We start from the raw sequence: 14,177 nt of genomic DNA on the forward strand, positions 1-14,177 counted from the left end.
CACTTCAGTTGGGCTGGAGCCGCCAAGGGAGACAGATGCATCCCACTGCCTGCTGGAACCTGCAGAGGATCCCCACTGAGCTGAGGACTGGCCGATCTCCCCAGGCTGTTGGCCAACCGAGAGACCAAGGGGCTGCTTGGGCTGCCGCCTGGGGACTGGCCAGATCTCTCCGGGCTGCCGGCTGACAGAGACACCGAGGATCTGCTGGGGCTGCTGCCTGAGGACTTGCCAGAGCTGCCCCAGAAGACAGAGGACCCCCATGTTACAAAGGTACCAAACCCAGGGGATGTAGAAAGTAGCCTGGGGGAACTAGACAACCATCTGGTTATGTGCGGGCCTGATTCTAGGTGAGCGTGTTGCGGGGCAGATCCCCACAATGGATGATTATTCCACCACTGTTAGGGCCCTGGGCTGGGACGTGGTGGAATTGGGCGGGCCCATGTCCCCTTACCCCCTGCCACCCTACTCCTGGGGTGGCAGCCTCCCCATATTAGGCAAGGAGGCCTCTGTTAGTGCTCTCCCTTACCTGACCCCCTAGACTGTGCTGGTGCTCAACCTTACCTGGGCTCACAGAATGCTTAACCGCTCTGCCCTCATTGCAGGTCAGATTTTACTAATAGTTTGCTGCCCTGCCCGGAGCGAGGGCCTGGGGCTCATAGACTTCTGTATTGCTCTGCCTGGCTGGAGGGACGGGACACTAAGTGCAGCTAATTCCCTCCTTTTGAGCTCACCTTTACAGGTACGTGATAGTGAGGAGGCATGGTCTCCCTCAGAGCGTGATAGCGATGGTCACGCAGCCTACACACCCCAATACGTAACCTTATAGGTGTAATAATTGTACAGGCTACACTACCACCCCATGACATCATCAGCAAAGTGCCCATTGTGCCTGGCTAGTGGCCCTGCTATGGGCGGGAGGAATGCCGCAAGGACTCAGGATGGTTGGCCAGGGTCGCTGTGCCTAGAGATGGGGATGTTATATGTGAAGGGGGGTAATGAGTGGGAGAGGGAGGTCAAGAGTTAAAATAATAATATTTGCGGGGGGGGATGTATAATGAAGTGAAACTGAACAGAAATAAAACTGGAGCGTAGGCTCTAAAGCCACAAGGCTGGGTAGGGAATCAGGGTTAAAGGTCTGGGATCCCCCACAGCTCTAGATCCCTAAACCTCTCCTCCCTCCCACTGACCCACCCAGCCCACTTCCTGGGTGCCCTTCCTCCACACTCCCCTTTCCTTCTTCCCATTACTCTCAGCTGGCACCACCTCCCGGCACCTTGGGAACTTCTCGTGTTCCCTCCTCGTCTCTCACTACCTCATCCCTCCCTGCTCCTTCTTAGCTCTAACCCTGCACACACTCTCCCCATGTCCTGGCATCCCAGAATTATCTCTGCCCCCCTTCTCCTCCCCTCCCACGGCTCTGTTCTCCCTTCACCCGTGGGGTCCTGAATGGCAACATTATACGCTCTCCTATCAAAAGAGGAGCACATCTGACTGTCACACAAGCCATGCATGAGTCATACACCTATTTACTTAATTTAGAATTCTACAGGCAGCATATTTTCCTCTTAAAATGAGGAAAGGCATGAAAGCTATCGTTATCAATGTAGTTTTAATGCATTCAATAAGGATATATTAAATGAAATTTTAAAATGACTGACAGCACCAAAAAGGCACATGTCCAAAAATTATACTAATAGGTGGGAGATAAGGCAACAAAAGGGGGGAAAGGAAACCTGCAAAGCATACATGAGTAAAGGTATAAAGTTATTACCACTCAAGTTCTTCAGAGACCCCACAGCTTCTAGTAACCAAGAGGACATGACTCCTTACCCAGCAAGACCACCATCTCATAGTTCTCCTGCATGACGTCCCTGTAGAGGGCTCTCTGAGCAGGGTCCAGCAGAGCCCCCTCTTCCCTGGTGAAATACACAGCCACCTCCTCAAAAGTCACCAACCCCTGAAAGAGAAAGAGTCCAACACTCAGTACCTGCTGCCCCAGTCACAACCCCACTATTCACGGAACAGCAGGGCCATGTAAATTTAAGCTCCAAGAGGCACATGTTAACAGAGTCGCACCCCACCTTGCTTAGAGCAGCCAGGAGGCATCAGAGGGTAGAAAGAGAGAACCTTTGAGTCACCCAGCTGACAGACGGAGGCAGGGTCTTCACATTTATCACATACTTACTAGCCAGAGCTTGATAGAGGAGATGGGGCTGTCTCTGGACCCTGCTGGTGTCTCCCTGGTAGGAATCCCAACACTCTCCAAATAAAATATATGGAAGAAAGGGGAAGTCAATAGTAAAGAATATAAGTTAGAAGGTCAGAATTGTAGAAAATTGGTAAGGGAAGGGTAGTTGGGTGGCTGCCCCACTCCATGAGAAAAAGGGCTGGAACAGGCCAGAGAGGCTGCGCAGACCAGCAGCCAATCAGCAAAGGGCTGTGGAGAGCAAAGAAAGAGGCAGCCAATCAGGGCTGGGCTGGGCTCTATATAAAGGCTGCCTAGCAAAGGAGAGGGCAGTCTTTCCCTGACTAGCAAGGGAGGAGTGGCTCCTGAGGTAGGGAGGTAGCACCTTGGACAGAGCAGTGCGGGGCAGGCTTGGGGGAGCAGAGGAGAGCTCCAGCCCAGTTACCTGCCAGGCTGCGGCCCCTCATAAAAAGGGTGGAGAAGGTGCTCGAGGCCAAAGAGGAAGGGGCCCAGAGAAGATAGGCGGACAAGAGGGGAAAGAAGGAGGGCAGAGGGAGGCTGCCGCTAGAGGGTCCCTGGGTCAGGACCCACAGTAGCGCGTGGCCCTGAGTTCCCCCTCTTCCCCCCTTGCACTGCACCTGGCCACTGAGGAGTGTGGTTGAGAAAGACTGCAACTTACCCCTGAGGTGAGGGGCTAGACTTTGGGGTTGTGGTTGGCCACTGAGGCAGGTGCAAGCCGAAGGACTGCCGTTAACTCCCCCCGAAGGGGGTGAGAATGGAGTAGTGGGCTCTGGAGGGCAATGTCCTGAAGAGGACACCACAAAGCAGGGAGCAAGGTGGTTCCCAAATCAGCAGAGCAGACAACGGGCGAGACACCACGGACAGACAAGAGCTAATTCCCGGAGCAACTAGCAGGAGATGCCAGCGGTGCTGAGTCTAGACCCCGTTACAGAAGCTATCAGAAATCAATGACCAAACAATGAAAATGAGAAGGAAGTTATTAAAAGTATATTAAGTACAAAATGAATCCTAACAATGGTAGTAGTAAATTACTAGATGGAAATGGCAGAATTATCAAAAATAATACAAAAGAGATAAAAGTGTTCAATAAATATTTCTCTCCTGGATTTGGGGGGAAAACAGATGATGTAGTCATATCATAAGATGTTGATGACGACACTCTTTCCATTCCAGTAATAACTCACGAGGATGTTAAACAGCACCTATTAAACTTGGACATGTTTAAATCAGCAGGTCCAGATAACTTGTATCGAAGAGTTTTAAAAGACCTGTCAGAGGAGCGTGTTGGACTGTTAATGTTGATTTTCATTAGGGCTTGGAACACTGGGGAAATTCCAGGAGACTGGAATAAAGCTAATGCTGTGCCAGTATTTAAAAAGTATAAAAGAGATGACCCAGCTAATTAGAAGAGTGTCAATCTGACATCAATACTGGGCAAGAGAATGGAGCAGCCAATTCTGGATTTCATTAATAAAGACTTAAAGGAGGGTAATATAATTAGTATCCATCAACAAAGGTTTAGATAAAATAGATCCTATCAAACTAACTGTATATCTTTATTGGATGAAGTCAAAAGTTTGGTTGCAGCAAATAGTATTGATGTAATATACCTAGACTTCTGTAAGGCTAATGACTTGGTTCACCACAATATTTTGACTAAAAAACTAGAATGATTCAAAATAAACATGGCATACATAAAATATGTGATTGTAAATGCGGAAGCGTAGTTGAGTGGATTGATTTCTAGCAGGTTCCCGCAAGGATTGGTTCTTGGCCCTGTGATATTTCACATTCTTATCAATGACCTGGAAGAGAATATAAAATCATCACTGATAAATTTTGCAGTTGCCACAAAGATTGGGGGTGGTGGTAACTAATAAAGTGTCAGTAGATTCAGGCTCCAGCACTGGGAGTCTGGGAAGTTTTCCCAGCCCTGGCTGGGGGGTTATTTCCTGTTCCACAAAGAGGGGAAGTTCCATTCCCAACTCCTGTGCCTTGAAACTAGGCCCTATCTGACACTACACCCCATAGTGGTGTGATTATAATATGATTATGACATAATTATGATGCATTTTGTACAAGGTGTGTCATGTGCGGTGTCAAAAGTTATGATTTGCTAAATATAATTGTGATGTTGTGCAGTCTATATGGTTTTATAAAAACATAATAAGTGAATATAATGTAACTGGAATAGTTTTATAAAAATATGATAAGTGAATATAATGTAACTGGAATATGCTTCATGCAAAAGGTCTCTTGTAAGGTATCATTACAAAGCTTATAATCTACTGAGTGTGATCATCCTATATGTATAAATGTACCACTCTTGTATCTAAAACTAGAAATATGAAATATAACTCTGAGGGCCTATTGTAATTATGAAAAGTGTGGGCCATTAATAGTGGTTTGGAATCTTGATGACTCCCATTAACCAGGACCATTGTCTGCAGATGGCTGTGTTTACTTGTTAAGTCTTCCTGTATATGTGTGTGCTGGCAAGTGGGTAATGAAGTCTTGCAGTGACATGTGATCATGTCACCTGAACTGGAATCCATCTTTAACCTGGTGCTTTTCCAGTGTGTGTGGGGGGGGGGAACCCAGAAGGACAAAGGGTTCCCGCCTTATGCAAAAGATATATAAAGGGGTGGAAGAGAACAAAGTGAGGAGAGGAGCCATCATGAAGAATCCCCTAGCTACCACCTGAGCTGCAACAAGAGCTGTACCAGGGGAAAGAATTGTGCCCAGGCCTGGAAGGTGTCCAGTCTGAGAAAAAGCTTACTGAAGCATCTCTGAGGGTGAGATTATCTGTATTCAGTTTGATTAGACATAGATTTGCGCATTTTATTTTATTTTCCTTGGTGACTTACTTTGTTCTGTCTGTTACTACTTCGAACCACTTAAATCCTACTTTCTGTATTTAATAAAATCATTTTTTACTTAGTAATTAACTCAGAGTATGTATTAAAACCTGGAGGAGCAAACAACTGTGCATATCTCTCTATCAGTGTTATAGAGGGTGAACAATTTATGAGTTTACCCTGTATAAGCTTTATACAGGGTAAAATGGATTTATTTGGGTTTAGGCCCCTTTGGGAGTTGGGCATCTGAGTGCTAAAGACAAGCAAACTTCTGTGAGCTGTTTTCAGGTAAACTTGCAGCTTTGGGGCAAGTAATTCAGACCCTGGGTCTGTGTTGGAGCAGACGGGAGTGTCTGGCTCAGCAAGACAGGGTGCTGAAGTCCTGAGCTGGCAGGGAAAACAGGAATAGAAGTAGTCTTGGTACATTAGGTGGCAGCTCCCAAGGGGGTTTCTGTGAACCAACCCGTCACAATAATTATCCTACCTGTGTGCATGGATCATGTTTGTATCTGAAGTTATGGATATTGACTATGTATCTGAATTTCAAATGTGTTACACCCACAACGAGCCTTTCAGGTACAACAATGAAGAAGCCAGACAGTGCTGATGGCTCATCAGCAAAGACAATGGAAGAGCTTAGCATTTCCATGAACCTTTCAGTGAACCTATGAGTAATGGCTGCTATTGTAACACCAATGGACCCCGGTCATCAATGGGTGGGATCGAACCTCAGGCCTCTCGAGTTTAGTGCACGAGCCTCTACTGCATGAGCTAAAAAGCCATGTAGCCCTTAACTAAGATGGTAGAGCAGACTCATTAATCTCTCTCTAAGTGGGACAGAACTCCACACCCAGGAGTGTGACATCATCTCTTGGCCTCATTCCCCACACAAGAGAACTCCTGGAAACACCTGAGGAATAAAGACTGAACTGGGGTAGTGCTGGTCCCAGGGTAATGGGATTTCTAGCCTGTGTATGGAAACTTGATGGACTGCTTCTATCGTCATTCAGGGTGAGAAATTGCTAATTCAAATTCTATCCACCTAGTACGGGGTAGGCAACCTATGGCACGTGTGCCAAAGGCGGCACGCGAGCTGATTTTCAGTGGCACTCACACTGTCCGAGTCCTGGCCACCGGTCCAGGGGGCTCTGCATTTTAATTTAATTTTAAATGAAGCTTCTTAAACATTTTAAAAACCTTATTTACTTTACATACAACAATAGTTTAGTTATATATTATAGTCTTAGAGAAAGACCTTCTAAAAATGTTAAAATGTATGACTGACACGCAAAACCTTAAATTAGAGTGAATAAATGAAGACTCGGCACACCACTTCTGAAAGGTTGCCGACCCCTGATCTAGTATGTTAGGCTTAGTTTGAGTTTTTGATTATTTGCTAAGTAATCTGCTTTGATCTGTTTGCTACCACTTATAATCACTTTAAATCTATCTTTCTGTAGTTAATAAACTTCTTTTATGCTGTATCTTAACCAGTGTATTTTGAGTGAAGTGTCTGGGGAAAATCTCAGCTTGGTTAGCACAAGCTTGTTGTGCATATCTTTCCCATATCGAGGGGAAGGCGACCTATATTAATGAGCTTACATTATACAGATCCCTATGCAGTATAAGATGGTATAATTCTGGATATATACTACAGCAGGTCTGCAAGGTTGGGGAGCTGGGAAATTGGCTGTTGTCTTCTATCTGTCTTTGAGTGGCTTAGGTAAAGCACTCAGGTAGCTTAGTTGGATGTGTGGTGCCACCTGCTGTTGTATAGGGTGATAACAGGGCTTGAGAGGCTGGCTGAATCTCCAGCAAAGCAGTGTGAGAAGGGCCAACACAGCTTCAGGGTTAGAGGGCACAGCGGTTCCCAGAAGCCCCCCACATTGCACCCCAGGGTGACAACCCATCACACCCTAGATTACACAAGTCTCAGCAGGTTTGTCACATCCTGTCCCCTCCCTTTCTCCAATCTAGAAATGTCCTGCCTCCCACCACCTCTAGCAGCTCCCACCCTCCTATGCATTTACTGCTCCTCTCCCTCCAAGCAGAACCCACCATCAGCTCCCTGATAATCCCTTACCTGAGCCAGCTCCACTACAGCCATTTCCTTCCCACTGGGAGGAGGGGACGATCTGGAGCAAAATGTGGACATTATTCTGTAGCCTGCCAGGGCGAGAAGGGCAATGTGAGAGCATTCAGATGGGGGTTTTGTCCATTCCACAAGCCGATTCCCCCCAGGATTTTTCCCTGCTAACGGACATTCTAGGTTCTGCCACATTGTGAAGCACAGAGTGACCTTATTCCAGACAGGCCTAGCCTCCTCCCACCAGGGTGTAACCCTCTGAGACATGGTGAAACCCTCCCAGTAACTGAGTCTCTGAATCAAAGTCCAGAGAAGAGCAGAATCCCAGGAGTGACTTTGGGGGATTCTCCCTGTCATTGTCCCCAAGGCAGCTGTCTCAGGTTTACTAAGTTGTTTGATGCTCCAGCCTTTATACAGTCTCTCCTGGGAGTGCCCCCTTTCATGGGCTGGGCCTAGTTTTAGCTTTTGACAAGTGTGACCCTGGGGGCTGAGAGACTGGGCCTCCTTGTCTCAGCACACCTTGTTTCTTTCTGTGGCTTCCCAGTGAGTCCAGATGAGTAGATACTCCTGATAGAAACTGTGAACATAAGAACAACCCACTGTGTCAGACCAATGGTCCATCTAGCTCAGTGGCCAATGCCAGGTGCTTCAGAGGGAATGAAGAGAACAGGGAATCATCATGTGATCCATCCCGTCACCCATTCCCAGCTTCTGGCAAACAGAGGTTAGAGACACCATCCCTGCCCATTCTGCCTGTGACACTGGCAGATGAGGAGTTAGCTCTTGCAAAAGCCCCCATGTCTCAATTGAACAGGGACAAACGCATAGCTGGAATCAGTCTTGCTCACATGTATTAGTATTGTTAAAACAGGTATTAGAATTATAAGAATGTGTTTAGTGTTTAGACTTTATTGAATGCTTTTGAGTTGCTGCCTGCGATAATATCTGAGTATCATAGGACGAGAAGGGACCTCGAGAGGTCATCTAGTCCAGTCCCCTGCACTCATGGCAGGACAAAGTTTTATCTAGACCATCCCTGACAGGTATTTTCTAACCTGCTCTTAAAAATCTCCAATGATGGAGTTTCAACAACCTCCCTAGGCAATTTATTCCAGTGCTTAGCCACCCTGACAGGAAGTTTTTCCTAATGTCCCACCTAAACCTCCTTTGCTGCAATTTAAGCACATTGCTTCTTGTCCTATCCTCAGCACCCCTGTGAATGCCACAAGCAATCTTGTGTCATAGCTACTACGTGTGGCGAGATCAATGTCACACTCCTCTTGCCTTTGCTGCTTTAAGGAATAACTCCACGGCCACTTGTGACATGTTAGTCCGAGTGAGCAGCATACTGGTCAACAATGCAGGATTCATTCCTGCAGACTGATGAGGCAGAGCGTGCAGTACACAAACCACTGAAAGATGGCGCCAAATGTGGAAGGTCCACCTAGCCCAGTATCCTGTCTTCTGACAGTGGCCAATGCCAGGTGCCCCAGAGGGAATGAACAGAACAGGTCATCATCAAGTGAACCATCCCCTGTCGCTCATTCCCAGCTTCTGGCAAACAGAGGCTAGGGACACCATTCCTGCCCAGCCTGGCTAATAGCCATTGATGGACCTATCCTCTATGCATTTATCTAGTTCTTTTTTGAACCCTGTTATGGTCTTGGCCTTCACAACATCCTCTGGCAAGGAGTTCCACAGGTTGACTGTGCATTGTGTGAAGAAATACTTCCTTTTATTTGTTTTAAACCTGCTGTCTATTAATTTCATTTGGTGAGCCCTAGTTCTTGTGTTATGAGAAGGAGTAAACAACACTTCCTCATCTACTTTCTCTACACCAGTCATGATTTTATAGACCTCAATCATATCTCTCCTTAGCCGTCTCTTTTCCAAGCTGAAAAGTCCCAGTCTTATTAATCACGCCTCATACAAAAGCCATTCCATACCCCTAATCATTTTGTTGCCCTTTTCTCAACCTTTTCCAATTCCAATATATCTTTTTTGAGATGAGGCGACCACATCTGCATGCAGTATTCAAGATGTGGGCATACCATGGATTTATATAGAGGCAACATATTTTCTATCCTATTTTCTATCCCTTTCTTAATGATTCCCAGCATTCTGTTTGCTTTTTTGACTGCCGCTGCACACTAAGTGGATGTTTTCAGAGAACTATCGACAATGACTCCAAGATCTCTTTCTTGAGTGGTAACAACTAACTTAGACCCCATCATTTTATATGTATAGTTGGGATTATGCTTTCCAATCTGCATTACTTTGCATTTATTAACATTAAATTTGATCTACCATTTTGTTGCCCAGTCACCCAGCTTTGAGAAATCCTTTTGTAGCTCTTCGCAGTTTGCCTGGGTCTTAACTATCTTTGGTATCTTTAGTAATTTTGTATCAGGACCCAGGATGCCCCATGATCCCTCCACCTTCCCACAACTCCTAGTGGCAGAAGAAGAAGAGATGTTCTGTGGGATAGCTGCCCAGAGTGCACCACTCTGAATATCACTGCAAGTGCTGCTAGTGTGAACACGCTATTGCGCAGGCAGCTGACAGTGTGAACACACAATAGCGGTTTCCCTTCAGCGCTCTCTGAGCGGCGCTGTAACTCTGCCAGTGTAGACATACCCTTACACTCTTCCCATTGGGGAATAGCTCAGGGCAACAATTTCCCACCGAAGCAAGGAGAAATCCTGCAGATAGAGTGGGTGGGGAAACCCGCCAAATCTGAGGTGTTTTTTAAAAAGCATTGGAGCTTTAGAGAGAAAAGGGGACAAAATCAGTGGAGGAGAATAGAGAAATTGTGAATAAATTGACACCACTGGGGAGCAGCAACTGCTCAGCCCAGCTCCTGGATCAGAAAGGAGACAGCAGCATCCTGTATTTTACCAAGCACTCACTACTCCTGCGCCAAACAATTAAAAATTCTACACCCAATATTTTAAAATTCTGCATATTTTATTTGTCAAAATAACAAAATATAAGCCTGCCATTTTCAATTGTTTTGGTCATTTATTTCAAAATACCTGTCACCAAGTATGTCTCTAACCATACAGACAACCCCCTGACCCAAAAAACAAACAAAAAAGCACCAACGATTCAGGTAATTTTTTTTACAAATAGATTCCTTACTAGGCATATTAATACAGAACTTTGAGTAATTACTTCAAAATACAATAGAGAACTGTATTTCCCACACTCCTCAGCAGCAGCGCAAAGGCTTGGAGGAGTCAGGGGCAACAGGGGAGCTGAGGGAGAGGGAAGGAGCCTGGGAGTGAACCTGGTGGGTTATTTGGTGTGGGTAGGAGACGTATGAAATAGATTTTTGGGGGGAGGGGGAGCGATTGTTAGGAGTTGGGGAGCCTCCCTCATGCAGACCCTGGCTGACCACAAGCCTCTCCCATTCAGTCAGGCACACCTGCCCCTGTCCCTGTGTGTCCCTGCAGCCCCCCATGTGTCCCTGAACCTCCATACCCCCTGTCACCATGTGGCCCTGCAGCCCCTCTCCCATTCAACCCCTGGCTCAATGCTGTCACCCCACTAGCTCCTAAGGCTATGCCCCAGTCTGTGTACCCTGCCTCACTAGGCATTCTGAACCCCGGTCTGTGACACACACACACGCCATCCCATGTGCCCCATTGTCTGTCCTAACCTGGCTCTGCAGGCAGAGTGCTGTGATGAACCCAGCTGGCTGCTGGCTGGTCTGGCTCCAGAGTGGCCTCTGGTGGGTGAAAGGTGTAAATGCAGTACTTCTCAGGCAGAATGTATTTTCTGCGGGGGGGAAAAAGAAATTATGCGCTGGACATGAATTCTGCATGTGAGGAATAACTCACACCCTGCACAAACATCACCTGCTCACTCCCATCTCTTCTCCCCAGGTGTCTCCAAGTCCCAGAGCTGCTGCTGTCACTGACATACAGAGGCTTTCACTCCCATTAGTGATGGCAGGACCCAATCATTACAGGAGTGAACCCTAATTTCCTCATCACATGGGACAGTCTCAGCTGAGGGGGAAGTAAGAGGGGGAGGAGGTACAAAGGGAAAAGGAGAAAGACTGAATGGGTTCTTGTAGCCATGTTTGTCCCAGGATATTAAAGAGAAGTAGTTTTTTTAATAGGTCCTAAAAGAAATTACTTCACACACCTTGTCTCTCCAAAAGACCTGAAAGTGGCAGAAGGAGAAATAAGCAGGAAGACAGAGCTCATGACTCTAAACCAAACATTTTCAACCCCACAGAGGAAACTACATTTCCCATCTGCCCATGGGTGTGTTTGTGTCCTATATGGGGGACCACCCCATTCCTCTCACAGCAGCAAGGGGAGACTGCAGCCAGCCCCAGATGGTCCTTCCCCATCCTGGGATGTGTGTTGAGATGAAGTGTGTGTGTGTGTGTGTGGTGGGTGCACGGGCTGGGTCCCCAGACAGCTAGACCCATCTGCAGACTTGAAAGCCAGGGCAACTCCAGCACAGCATGGGGGCTCTGGGCAGGGGGAGCAGTTCTGGAGCTGGGCCTCTGCCCCCTCTAGGTCCCATGGCAGATGGCACTGGCAACATCAAGTGGGTCCATTACTGCAGGGGAAGGTTTGGGTAGTGGCTGAGATTGGGGTGAGGATTGTGTGGGGCTCCCATGCCCAGGAATGGGGGATGGAATTCACCTCCCCACCCCTCTGCAGAGCCAGCAACTAGGGATTTATCCAATGAAGTGAATTTCACTCTGGGTGACTCAGACAGCCACTGAAAGATCCTTGTGCCTTAGGTTCAACACTGGCCAAAGGAGTTTATTAATACTCCCTCCCTGGACTGCCAGGGGTGGCCAGAGTTTATTAGTGTGTTATGGGAATCATAAGATGACAATTCATTAAGAACGATGATATTTGTGTGTTTATTATTAAATCCCCAGACACCCACCAATCCCCGTCCTTCTTCCAATGAACTATAAATATCTAAGGGACTCAGCTACTGATCCTACAGTGAGTTTTGCCCTTCCCCACTTTCTATAGTAGCACTTTTAAGAACAGGCCAGGGAAACATAGAAATACTTTGAACCAAATTCCGGTACCTGCTGAGCATGGACAAGTTAAAATGAAACCAAGGCTCCGTCTCTCCAAGGACCTGGCCCCTAGTGCAACATTATAGACACTCCCCAGAAATCTGAAAGGGCCACTTCATAACGGATAGAATGTTATTTATCTATTGACTTCTGGGAATTACCAATAAAAGAAACACCCCAGTGACGGTGATACCCTGAGTGAAAGATCTCATGTGTCTTTACAAACTGGTATAATCTAATCTGGAACTTTATACTGTAAAATGCCTTATTCATAGCCCTATGGCGATTGCCTGGTGTCACTACAGGGCAGAGTTAAAGGTTGGTGCCTTAGCTGTGAATTTCCATCCCCTAGCATATTGTGATTGCTGTTAAGTGGGTTTGGCAAAATTCATTTTGTCTATTTCTTTTTAAAATTTCAATAGATGATATTGATATTTATTTTAAGACCTTTTTCCAATATTTACAATTTCAATGTTAAGAGCTGTGGGAAGTTACAGGGGTGGTCAGACAACAATTATTTAATTACAATAAATGTTGAGATTTAAAAAGCCAAATCTTTATAACTGTTCAAACACAAATTGTCAATGTCACATGCAAAATATAGAGTGTAAATATCCTTAAATCAAACTCAACTTTCTCCAGAAGCATTTTTGTATTTTGCCTATATAAATATGTTTGTGTTTGTGTATGTGTGTACAGTGAAATCAACATTTAGTGAGATTTATTGATAAAAATCCAATCCTTTCAAGTGTACTTTTAAATAACTAAGTACTCAAATTCTTTCACTTCCTGGACTGTAATGCTTGCTTTGGGGATAATTACACCCTCCCTATGATGTATTTTACCCTAAGTCACTGACACGTGCTCTCCACCATAATCCCCTAGTGATGTAGCTCCTGTCTGGGAGCTCTGCTGAGGCCAGTGGCATTATGATCAGAAAGTGACACTCTGACACATGGGGGAGGGGGAGGTAACATGGAGGCTACCAGGCTTGAACATGACCCTACAGAGTGTGGGGAGCAAACTCCCTCTCAACCTCTCCTCTCTCCCACCTCCCAGAGTTAGAAACTCTGATAAATCGTTCCCTGAAATCTAAATAGCCCCAGTATGTGAGACAGTGATTAACGCAGGTGCCTTATGGGCTGCAGCACCAACCCCCTGCCTGGACGAGGGCGATGAAGAAGTGCAGTAGAAATTGGTTAGGCTGGGAGAGGTCACAGCTGATGTGGGACTGGGAGCCAACTTGACCAAGAGGCCAGAACTCATGGGGGGTTGGGACAAGAAATCAAGAGGACTGGGTAGAGGCACTTCTGTGTATTTTCCCCGTTTACCATCCTGCCATGTATTTAATTTAGAAACTTTTCATTCACATTTAAGCACATTGGAGCTAAGCTGTGTTGATACATTTCCACTTACAGTGATACAGTTTGAATTAGGTGCTCAATCAGATGCTTATGCAACACAAAGCAGTCAATAATTGGTGTGCTTTCATTCATTAACTTGACTGTGTGCTGTGCATCGCTTTTACAAAAAAAGATGATGTGAGCAAGTGTCAAAATTTCAAGCATTAAGAAATGGAAATTAGGTGTCAGTTCCATTCCCATGCATTTATCCCATAATTTTAATTTCAGTTTTGAATCAGTATTAATACCATGCTGTTTTAATAGCGTTAGAGTCTGTTTGTATAATTGTTTGCAAGATTTCATTGGATATTGTGAACCAGCAGTCTTAACCTTTTATTTGGAGATTACTAAATACAATCCAGCGCATCACTCCTGAAAGACTGCAAGCCCTGGCCGGTGACATGCTCCCTAGAGAGCAAACACCTGATGAGCCCTTTTGCCCTAAAAAGCGCTTTTGGATCTTTGACATTGCTTTATCCACCCCACCAGAAAATGCTATAGGTAACCAGGTAATTACAGCAGACCTTCACTAGGTATAGTTCTACCAGCTATGTGCCAAAATTCA

The 14,177-nt window shown here is 46.0% G+C and overlaps 1 long non-coding RNA gene across 1 annotated transcript; it reads right to left on the bottom strand.

Annotated features, from left to right (window-relative positions):
• Positions 1 to 1,883: 1,883 nt before the first annotated feature.
• On the bottom strand, positions 1,884 to 10,894 carry LOC113408114. The gene is made up of 3 exons (XR_003370220.2): positions 10,812 to 10,894; positions 7,148 to 7,230; positions 1,884 to 1,957 (listed from the first exon to the last, which is right to left on the bottom strand). It is a non-coding gene; the product is annotated as an uncharacterized LOC113408114 (long non-coding RNA).
• Positions 10,895 to 14,177: the final 3,283 nt, after the last annotated feature.

Source organism: Terrapene carolina, unplaced genomic scaffold (genome assembly GCF_002925995.2).
Source record: "Terrapene carolina triunguis isolate 2854851 unplaced genomic scaffold, T_m_triunguis-2.0 Scaffold787, whole genome shotgun sequence".
Classification (NCBI taxonomy): domain Eukaryota; kingdom Metazoa; phylum Chordata; order Testudines; family Emydidae; genus Terrapene; species Terrapene triunguis.